Below are 12,453 nucleotides of genomic sequence, written 5' to 3' on the forward strand. Positions count from 1 at the left end.
GGAATTGAAAAGAGAGAATTAGTCCAGACTATTAGTTAACATATATATCAGGTATAAATAATATCTCCTACCATGTTTTAGTTACCTAAACACTGCTTTCTCATTCTTGAGTGAAACACTGACAAATTTAATGCTTAAAGGCTACTATTAGTTTAAAAAATAATGTATACATATATATATAGGTTTCATGAATCAGCCTAAAAGAAAAGAAGGAAGAAACTGTAAGGCTCAGTTCATTTTAGTAATTCCTTTGTTAACATCATTTTTTTCTACTTTGTATCTTGAGTACATCCAAAAATTTAATTTCAAGTTTCATAAACAGCTTGCGTACTGTCAGTGCTGCCTGCAAACTGGAAGAAACCTATTACATAGCATAATTAACTTAAAATAAATGAAACACAATTGGATTTGCCTTATTGAGTTTACATAAAGTAGTTAAATTTACCTAAATCTTTGTAATTACAATATGGCACATTTTGAAGTACAGAAATTAAATCTCCTTCACAGATGTCATTTATTTTAGATTTTGAATATTTATCATTTAATCTGTTCTTTTGAACTACTTTTTTTTTTAACAAAGTTGATTGCATGCAGTTGAAGTCAATTAATGAAAAATAACCATCTCAAACAGATTCAAATAGAGAAATCCTTCTGTAAATTGACCATTTGATACTGAAATTAAACAAAGTAATCAAATAGCCTTACTCAGCCAGGTAGCAGGATGATTGTATTTTAAAGACTAAGCAGATGTTCATAAAAACTAACACTGATTATCAGCTTCCTAATTATAATGTATTTCCTCACTGCATTGATGGGTACATCTCAGACAGGATCATCTTGGTCTAGTAATATGAATTTGATATTTCTATTCCTTAGCTGTTGATTATAACCTTGTAATTGTACAAAAGGGATACTCATTAAATATTGAGCAAATGAAAGACCCAGGAATCCTTATTACTGTATAGATTGTATATTTTAAAGGCGCCATGTATGCCTGAGCAGCTATGATAAACTGAACCCTCATTCATCCCCCATGTCAAGCATGATATCTCAAAATTTATTCACATAACCTGAAATGTTTTGTGTTCTGCTCTACACCCTGCTTCTTTCTTTCATTTTTTCCTTTTTATGTGTATTCTGCTTTGTGACTTTTCCTCAAATTAAAAGTCAAAATTTCAGTTTCTCCTGAAAGCAGGTGCTTCTATCCTCTAATTCTAGAATCTTATTCCATACTTAACTTTGCATGCCAATGCAAACAATAAAATAAAATTCACCTTTTTCAATTTAAGAGCATGGATTTTCTGGGAGGCTGTGGCTGGAGATTATAGTATTTTTGAGAGGTAAAATGTTTCCTGAACTTGCAACATCACCTCAAAATTAATAGTAAGTAAATTACGTACACAGCACAACCTTTTTAAGTAAAAAGGTTCATTGGGCAAATCATGTAATGAATCACTTGAGTTTTTAGCTACTACTTATACTTGGATTACATTCTTTTGATTGCCTACATTTGAGATCTAACCTTTACTATATTTATTTTAGGCATTTACTATTTATTCACTTGTAAATACTGAGAAAATTGATTTATTATAAATGAACACCTGTTCTTCTCTTACAGTTAAAATATGCTTGCATTAACATCGGATCAGCCACTCTTTTGCCAGCAGCTGGTTAATTATCTCATTCAAAGTCCAACTACAGGATCTCAAAACTTATTCTTGCTAATCAGCACTTTCACATAAAATTTAGGAAGAGATTATTTAATTGTCAGGAACACTGAACAACTTGAGTTTTATGAAATATATTTATTGTTGGCTGTTTACACACAAAAAAACTTAGAAAATTGAAAATAAGAGTAGTATAGATAGTTATCTGTGAGAAAAGATCTGGTTTACTGAAATGCTTAACACAAAAGCAAAAAAATAGCTGATAGTGTGGTGTTAAGTATTGGAGCTCTATTTCACACAGTGATAATCTTGTAGTTACATTGCATTCAAAATTTAAAATCTGACCTTCCTGAGCCAAAATATTATATAAAATTAGTTTGATTTGTATATTTATGTTTGCTTAGAAATGCACAACTCTTATGTTTCATTGCTGCTGCCAACAGCACCAAGATTTAAAAGCCTGTCTTGTGGAGAGTACTACTGTGCCGTTAAAAGGAAACAAAACTAGATCTTGCCAGAAAACCAGAACTGGCAGAGCTCCTCTAAGGCTTTATAACAGGTCAGTTTGAAAATTGAATAGAGATCATACTGTGGCACTTCAAAGGCATTCTTGAATCTTATTCAAGGAGATTTGTATCAGCAAGAATTCTGATGGCCTTACATTGACCTTATTTTCCCCCTCTTTCTCATTTAAAGTAAGATCCCAGCATAAAATGTCCCACTGAGCTAGAATCACATTAGTCATTGCCAGGCATGCAGAAAAAATAGAGGGAGACAATATCCTCTCTTTGTGTATCTAAAAGGGAACATTACAAGGCCTTTGTAGTCAGAGAGTATCAGTGTTATCACTGTAATGGAGTTGTCATAGAGCTTGGTGCACTGTCATGGAGACACCATCACAGACAGGGTCAGGATGGAAATTGGAGACCAAAGTTCTGCTTTCACCTCTGTTCTATTGTCAGACAAACTTGCTTGTATAAGGAGCGCATCTGCCCAAAAGTATTTGCCGATATTGTTGAAGGCCACATGGAAAACACAACACTAACTACCTTGCTTTGGGTTGTAGCTTGATTTTAATGAAGCAAGGGTAGTTTCATGAGCTAAAACCAATCAAAAATTAGCTAATAAACTTGCCTGGCATAGTGTCTATGTTCAATTGTGTTACACAGTGCTTCATGATATAAAAAACCTCACAAAAATCCTAACCATTCAAAGTTTTGAACTAGTTGCATGTTAAACAAAATATTTTAACATTCATTAGAACAAACACATTTGTCTTTTCATTTTCCCTATGAGGAATGAGCTCTTATTTACTTTATGTATCTATTGTCTTATAATGTGCCACGCACAATGAAAAGTAGTTTATGTGTTATTAAAAAAAAAGGCAAAATCAACCACCACAGGGCTACACATAAACATGTGAATGAAGCAGAATGATCAGATCCCTTTTCATTGTTCTGATTATCACCAGCCCACTTGATGCACTATCCATAAACAAACAGCTTTGTGTCATCCTCTCCCTTCAAAAGCTTAAGTATCCTGATTGCCTGTAAACTTGATGTGTCTTGCAAATAACCTTTATAAATTATTTCTTTATAAAATCTTTGATAATCTATTCAAGATCTAGGGACAGAAGCTAGAAATTTTAAGTGTATCCAACAAAAAGTGTTAGAAGTTTAACTGCACACTTAAGGGTAAACCCTTTCTACTGCACTTATATACAGCGCCGATATCTATTACTCCATTTAAGTATGAATTCACAAAGGTTATAAGTTGGCTAGTGTGTCATGGCTCTTCTGCAGTAGAAATGATGCTCCAATTATTTTCCTTTTTTTTTTCTTTTTTTGAAAGAATTTAACTATCAAAGATATATGATGACCTATTACGACAGGGAATGAAAACTCAAAAGGCATTTTGCAGGACTCAGGACATTCGTTATAACCAATTGTTAAATCATATCTGGAATTATTTTCACATAAGTGTTCACTATATGTTCAGTACAGATAATACAGGCAGACTTAATGATTTATATCCCTTTAGGTTTACAGTCTTAGAATAACATGAATTTCAAATAATCTTTGACAAAGAAATGTGCTATTAAACAATCTAACTGTCATCAGAATGAAAAAAGAAGTAAACATATGGACATGCTGATACTGATTTCCCACAGCCTGATTCTTTATGGATGAACTACTTTTATTCCAGTCTGATTACTCTGTCATTCACTAGAGCCTATCTTGTCTGCTGCCGTCACACTTGGTCTTTGACATTAACAATAAGATTAGCACCAGCTCTGACTGTCACACCAGTCAGAGCCTAGAAAGATACCAGACAGCTTGCTCTGGTACAATTAAAGTTAAAACCAGACCTTTACATCTGTTCCTCTAGGCAATGATTCTCAGGCTAAGCCTAGGGCAGAATATTGAATTCCATTTGCAAAGGGGAACATTGGAGCTGTTTTGAAAACTCACAGCTTAAATCTCTGAGATATGTATATAAATTGCATGATTGATCTTATTATGTGACTTCTATGATTTACATGTATAAAATGCATATTTTCTTTCAACCTAATTGTTGTCTTTCAATTTACCAGTGTGTAGTTCTCCCTTCTTATGATTCATATAAACAAAAAATTATGCAGACTACTTTTGGAATTGCAAATTTTCATTTACTGTAGCAAGACTATCAGTAAATGCCTTCTGTTTCTTCCAAAATTTATACAGATATCTCTTTCAGGAAAGCAAAGCAAAGAATATGCAAATGCAGTTAAGGTAGAGGGCAGTAACAGGTACATCCTTAGATGTCTTGAGAAAAGGATGTGGTGCTGAAAATAAAATAGCTAAGACAACTGGCTCTCAAGCAAAGGATACAAGTGGAAGACAAACTGTTAATCTGTACTGAATAGCAGAGTCTGACAATTTGTTTAATTAAAACTCCTATTTCAGATATTGCAAAATCTGATTTTCAAAATATTATGCATTGAAATTCCACATATTTAGTCTTTATCCAGTGAGAAAGACACAAATTGAATGTTGGTTTTTAATGGTTCTAACTTTGTTGTTGTTGTTACTTAGATTAGAAGCAACTAAATTAATTAATTGTGGCTGTGGATGCAGCTTAATAGATTTGAAATTCCAGACCTTTTATGACAAAATTCCTCTTTTTTCTTTTTGTAGTACCCTCAGCTCTACATAACTATGAAAAACAAACACTACAATAGAAATGCTTGATACTAACCAATGAATGGAAAGACTAAAAATATCGGCAGATTGTAGACAGATTACAGACACACATCTTCAGGATTCTTAGGCCAGCAAGGGGAGTGCAGAGCAAGCTCACTGCCCGGGACTTCAGGAGGGCAGGCTTTGGCCTCCTCAGGGATAAAGCCCTGCTGGAAAGAGGGGCCCAAGAAGGCTGTTTAATATTCAAAGATCACCTTCTCCATGCTTAGGAGTGATGCATCCCAGAGAGTGTAAAGCATGCAAAAATGACGAGACCTGCATGGAGAAACAAGGTTCTACTGGACAAATTCAAACACGAAAAAAAAAAAAAAGGAAGTCTACAGAGGATGGAAGCATGGACTGGTAGTCTGGGAAGAATGCAAAATAATTTTCTGAGGGTCCAAGAGTGAGGTTAGGAAGGCCATAGCCCCAGATGAAATAAATCTTGCTAGGGTAGTCAAAGGCCACAAGAAAACCTTCTGCTGGTGATAAAAGAAAGATTAGGGGAAATGTGGGCTGTCTCCAGAAAGAAATGGGAAACCTGGCTACTTGGGACATGGAGAAGGCTGAAACAGATATTCAAGAACTGTTTTCCTCAGTCTCTCCAGCAAATGCTTCAGCTATAAAACCCAAGGTGCAGATGGAAAAGGCAATGCCTGGGCAAATGAAGAACCTATAGAAGAACATCAGATTTGAGACTATTTAAGAATCCTGAAGGTGCACAGGCTCATGGTACCTGTTGACATGCATCCATATCCTGAGCAGTGCCAAAAGAACCATGACCAGCAGGTAAAGTGAGATCACGCTACCCCTCTACTGTATCCTGGTGAGACCCTACCTGGAGTATTGCATCCAGCTCTGGAGGGCTCAGCACGAGAAAGACATGGACAGGTGAAGCAAGTCTCCAGAGGAGGCCGCAAAGATGATCAGAGGGCTGGAGCACCTCTCCTATGAAGACAGGCCGAGGGAGTTGGGGTTGCTCAGCCTGAGAAAAGAAGGCTCAGAGGACACGTTGTAGCAGAACTTCCAGTTCTCAAAGGGGAGGTCCTTTCTCAAAGTGGAGTTTCTAATGATGCCTATGTGCCTTCTTTCAAGTTCCTGTGGCTAATAATCAATTATTTTTCAAACAGCACTCAAAAACTTAATATTATCTAATAGCTTACATTCTAAAGGGACGTACCTGACTGATTCAAGTGGCCTCTCATGGCACAGAAAACTGTTTTATAAAAATCTTTCACTTTGCCAAGTTTCATTTTATTTTAAAAATGTCCAAAACATACATATTTCTACCTCTTATCTATTCATCTTCAAATGAACATTTTCAAATCTGAAAACTTACTATTTCTATAACCTAAAGATTAAAGAAACTATATTGATTCCTTAGAAAAATATATCTTGTACAGAAGGCTAGAAATATATCATCAATCTTGTAATTTTAAATGTTGATGGACTGAGGTTAGCTTGACTAAAGAAAATAAAATTTTAATCCCATCTTTTAAAACATTAAACAGCTCAAGAAAAATTAAAAATCATCTTTAGTCTTCAAATAAATTTCCACCAGTGTAATTTCTGAATAAAAATATAGGGTTTTTTTCTTATTTAATTACATTGGAAGCTTTTTTTCCCCTTCAAACAAAAGGATTGTTATTTATTATGAGATTTCACAAACTAATTTTCTTCTTTTAAATCTTGCTGCTGCATCTCTACCTACTTTTGTTGTTTCTAGAATAAAAATAAGCAGATATTATAAGTTTTCTTTTTCAAAATAGAATAAAATAAATAAGAACAGACAGTAACACAGGAGAAGTTATACTAAGTGAGGTGTCTTCCTAGTGCTTTCAAGTAAAAGTTTAGAGATTTCCAGAAATACTTTTCTTCAACAGGTTAAAATGCTTTCCTCATTAATAAGAAAAAATGTTACCATTTAGCCACAAAATGAACCCTCGAGTTTGACTCAGTGTGATATGCTAAGAAATTGGAATAATTATATTTCACTGAGAGTTTTTTCTGAAAACTATGAAATTTCAAATCCCACAAGTGGTACCTCATTTATAATCTGATATCCTCTAATTATAGTATAACATGTCTTAAGAAACTTAACCTTCCTGATGCAGAGAAACTAGGTTTCAAAAGAAAAAATAATTCAACCTTTCAGATTGAAAAAAACCCCACAAACCAATATCACAGGTTTTTCAAAATAAACTAAAGAACTGAAACCAGTGTTTTGCAAAAATAAGGCTGATAGAGACCTTTTAGGTGAAGAAATTTAGTTCCATTTCTCTCATCCCCTGTTTACTTAAGAGTTTCTCATCTTATCAGCATGGTAAACACCTGTGACACCTGCATCATGTAATCTGCCTAGTTATCATGATAAATTTTTGTGGATACTACGGCTGAATCCTGATTCACCACTCTATTGTGACAAAGTGTATTATATGCAATATGTAAATTCATACAGGAGGTCACAATCCAGGCTCTACATCACAGGGTTTAGCTGTCTAAAAAATTATTTCATTTTTCCCTAAGGATAAACCATTTGTACAATATATGGAAAAGCTGAGCATGTTTCCCAGACAGCTTTGGGAAACATATTTCTGTACTTTTCCTTCAGAGATGTTCTCATTTTAAAAAAGGCAATTATATTCCTATATTTTTTCCTCTTCCTTCTTGAGAATTTGCTGTTGCTGCCTGCACAGTGAGACAACTAGAGCTGTTAAACCTCCTCATTCACCACTCAAGCCCTTTCTGCTCTGGAAGGCCCAGAGCAACCTCCTCTAGCAGTGAATATGGTAACATTTTGAGAAGAAGGTGACATTAGATAAGATCTAGAAGTCCCTTCCAGACTAAATTTATTGTTTATTTTGAGATCCAGTAAGTATTACAGTAATTGTTCTTTACATGTGTTGTGATTAATAGAATTTTTCTGATAAAATATTGGTAGCAGGAGAACGAAACCATTCTTCTCTGATCCAAGTAGTGCCAGCTAAGACACCGTGGCCATCTGTGTCTTGCTCTGTGATTTGTAAAGAATGACAGGACATTATAAAGGATCTATGTACTTAATAAAGACACCATATATGATGATGAGGTCCCTATACCAAGTTTTCTGTTTGGTAGTGAAATTTAAGGGAACTGAATATTACTGCTCTGTAACCAGTCTTATATATCATAATATACTTAGTTGCTTTGTGAAGAAGGAATGGCAGAATTTGAGGCATGGATTGAGCAAACAATTGCTGAATAAATGAAATTGATTAACTTTACAGAAGGTCATCAAGCACTTGTCAGTGCAGCATCTGAAAATCTTATTGAGAAGTTGCCTAAACTAAGCACCACCTTATATCTAATACGCCCTATGAAGTAATGGATGGGAGAATATAAAGGAAACGTTTCAGCAATTGAATGGATATGTGCATTATTTTACTTAGCTAAAAAGTAGAGAAGACTAAGGGGCCAAGGAAAAATGTCAAATTGTAAAGTATCACACCTTCAGAAGAAATAGCTTTTGAATAATCTCTGAAGTCTAGCATTCCAAATATTATATGGCGCTAGAAAATTGTGTGCATCAGTAGAACTATTAAATATGTCTACAACACATGAATGCATACAAATCAGAAATCATTCACTCCAGTGGAATTTATATACCATGAACGTTACTGTAATTACTTTGAAATTGACCATTTGTAGTCTATATTTTTATTCTTAAAAATGCAATATGTGTGGCAATCTACCCTTCTAATGTACCATAAATAATAGCATACTTTAGTTAACAAAGTACCACAGCCACACCATGTTAAATGTTTAATCCAAATTTTCTCATTTATTTTAAAGTGGTGCGTATTATATTTTGAAAAATTAAAGATTTATATGAGGTTTTATTCAATAATTACTTAAATAAATAAGATTCAATGTAATAAATGGTTGAATAAGAAATCAAAGAGAAAAATAAAAATTTATGTAAGATATTTGGAATTCTTTCTTAAATTAATAAAAACTAATGCTACTTCAGGGGGAAAAAATTAATCCAGTGGCAGATTTTGATCCTAAGAGACAATTTTTCAAATATAGCTTTCATGGTGTGGTTGCATGAAATTGTAAAGTTGAAATTTGAAGAGGCACAACTGGTATTGTGTTCATGGATGTAAAAGATTGAATGACATTTTCATGTCTTTTATTAAATCTGAGAATGAATAGATTGAATATGCACATTTAGCTATGCTTTCATTCTTTCAAAGCCAAATGTTTAGCAATGCCAGAGTAGGATTTACATACACATTATGTAATATGTTTATGCAGAAAGATTCTCTAGTCTTAGTTATTCTTTTTTTTATGTCAGATGCTTGCTTGTACCAGGTCTTTCCAATAGAGTAGAATGATGGCAACATAATTGCAACTCACAAAGGAGCAAGCTCTGTTATTCAGGACTGCATCAAGCTAAGTACATGTGTTCCTCCACCTTCTATTTTGCAAGTCCTTAAAGAAATCTAGGAGGCATAAGTCACCTTTCAAAAGTCACTATTAGTTTCCCCTTAATGTATTACGTTTGTCTAGGTGGTTTATGACTCCTCCATTAATGGATTTTTTTGTTTTGTTTCGTGTGAGAGCATTTTTTTTTAAACACCAGAATAAAGCATATCAGGCAGTAATTTCTTGGATCATCTTTAGCACCTCTTTAAAAAGAAGTACAATGTTGTCAGCTCTCTCACCCTCTGGTTTAATAGCAATTTAATGATGAAAAGTCTAATCCTGATTCCTTTGTCACTAGTTGAAGACTCATTATTAGTAGGAGCAGAATACAATTTAATTGCATAATTTTCTTACCAGCACTGCTCATCTTTCCTTTGATTTCACTGGAATTCTTGGACAAATGCCATAGGTGATTGGTGGCTTATTTTAACTTAATTTCTCGCACTGAAACATTTCCTTGGCTTACCTATTTGCACTTAGCTGCAGATAAAATCTCATATTTTCAACTGTACATGATATAAACTATGTGGGCTCAACCTCTATATGCTATAGTTACAAAATAAATTATATTTGTTACTTGAAAAGAAGCAAAATTGCCCCAAATCATGAATTGGCAGAGTTCAGCAAATTCAGTTCTTAAAGAATACTAGCAGATTTCAAACCTTGGAAATTTCCTCTTGTCTATTTCCTCTGTGTTTCTATTGCACAGTATTTGATCTAAATCTCCTTTAGCTTTTGTGTCATACCTTTTTTTATTGTTAAGTTGTAGTTGCCATTCTGTACTCATGTGGGTGCTTTTTGTTTTACTTTTCAGCTTTATAAGTAATCTGAATATTGTGCTGTAGCCCACATAATTGTTATATCGTCACCACAAGAATCTGTGAATATATGTTGCTTTTGTGAAATAGGAAAAGGTAAGGAACTTGACCCAGTGGTCTGGTACACATAAAGTGTGACCTGAATGAATCCAGGCTTTGTTTTGACGTCAGTGAGATGGCGGATCTCAAAAGAAGACTTCTGACTGAACCAGAATTCATTCGAGGTAGTCAATCAAAACATGTATCTTGTAGTGATGTGAAAGCATGCTAGTTGACAGTATTGACACAGCTATTTTTGAGGAGTTGGATAATGTTTACATCAGCAGATTGTAAAGTTTGGTTTGATTGAAAGTGTGCCAGATACAGTCCTGTGAAAGCAGAAGTACAGAAGTTTTGTTTTTAAAGGAAGTTGTCAAGTAATATAGGCCACATCCCTGGAAGTGTTCAAGGAAGTGAAAGGTGTTCTTGCCTATGGCAGGAGGTTGGAAATAGATGATTTTAAGGTCTTTTCAAATCCAAACAATTCTAAGATTCTATGATCTGAGAGGATCAGTTGCTGCAAACAAACCCAGGTAGCAACAGTCAGAGTTATGTCACTTGCAGGGAGCAAAGATAAATTGTGCTTGTCCCTGGATCAAGAAGTCATCTTGTCAATATAGCCACCTTAAAGCTTTCCAGAACATGACCAGCTTTACCACCAAGAAATTCTCTATTGAGGTACCAATTTCACAATCATTTACTCAGAAATTATTGACATAATCACTTAAACATAATAACAGCAGCAACAACAATAATAATCACCAAGCAGAATGATTGGCATCTGGCCAAAATCAGTACCAACACTTTAGAAGACCAAATGAAAGTGATTAGGAACTAGCGACATAAAACAAAACAAAACTAAGAGTTGCTAAGAATCTATCAAGATTTCTATTCTTGATATATGTTAGGCATACTTAAGATTAACGTGGACATTAACTCTTCCTGATATGATGTAGATGGGTAGTTAATTCCATGTGATGTTATTGTATTAAAACTATGGAATCTGTGAATGACTTTGATGAAATTACTTTAGTTATTTTAGAATTAAACAACCTGAATAGATAGAGGTGTAGGTACTTTCCCAAGACTGTCATGGAGCATAGAGAGGATAATACTATGTAGTCCTCGCTGATGAACTTAAAAACCAACTTCTTAGAGGGTTTTAACAGTGCTTCTCAGGCAAGTGGCTACTCTCGGGAGTTCATTCCTTTATCTCGCTTAGTCTCATCTTTTCTTTGAAAAATGGAAGCAGTAGTACTGCTGTGAACAATAAAATCCTCAAAGAAACATTTGGGAGCTTCCAGACAGTATTTTAAGTTCTCATTTGCATCAAAGACAGATGCTTATTTTGTTTGGTTTTATGCATATTTGAATAAAAATATTCGCTTTATCTTGATCTCTTAAAATTTAGAAGTGGATAGAGCTGGTGCATACACCTTACTGAAGAAGTAACAAATTGTCTAATAAGCAGAGGGCACTGTACTGTCACTGCAGAACCTTTCATCTAAGCAGCTGTGAATATATGTGCAAGTTTTTTAAGCAACCTTCCACTTAGTATTAAAGAAAAAATTTTAAGAAATTTAAGGAAAAAAATATGTAGTGGCCCTTGTATGTTTTAAAAGGAAGATAAGGAAGTGACATGGAAAGTATGAAGGCATGAAATCAAAGTTAAAAACTGTGTAATTGTAGCAAAGTCAGCAATTGTCATCAGTGTAATAATCTATGTAAGTGAAAAGGTAGAAAATGTGAGCAGAGCAACGAATTATCATCTCATAAAAATCTATTTCTGACAAAATTATTTTAAAAATAATATCTATTCATAAACTGTATCCTCTGTGCTACTTTCCAAGTAAATATTAAAAATTCACCTTGGACTGTCAGCAGATTGATGTATTTTTGTGATTTAATACCTTTTCACCAGTAATTTCTGTGGGAGGATGAGAAGTAAATGAAAAATTCAAATTAACTTAGTAACACAGTTTCTGTTGTTTTCATGGCTACTGGGGAAATATTTATCCATTTACAAACAATAAAATAAAATTGGCTTCTTTAGCCATTCTCTGCTAGACATCTTTAATTTCAACTTAATCTAATTTGCATACATTATTTTTATCTTTTATACACAGAACCCAAGCTACAGCACTGTGGAAGTCAATCTAAATACCTTTTATTACATTACAGCTTAATTTCTTATTTACTATGCTTGCTAAATTATATTTTTGAACAAAACTGGCAGCTCCT

Source organism: Passer domesticus, chromosome 2, assembly GCF_036417665.1.
Source record: "Passer domesticus isolate bPasDom1 chromosome 2, bPasDom1.hap1, whole genome shotgun sequence".
NCBI classification, from domain to species: Eukaryota; Metazoa; Chordata; class Aves; order Passeriformes; family Passeridae; genus Passer; species Passer domesticus.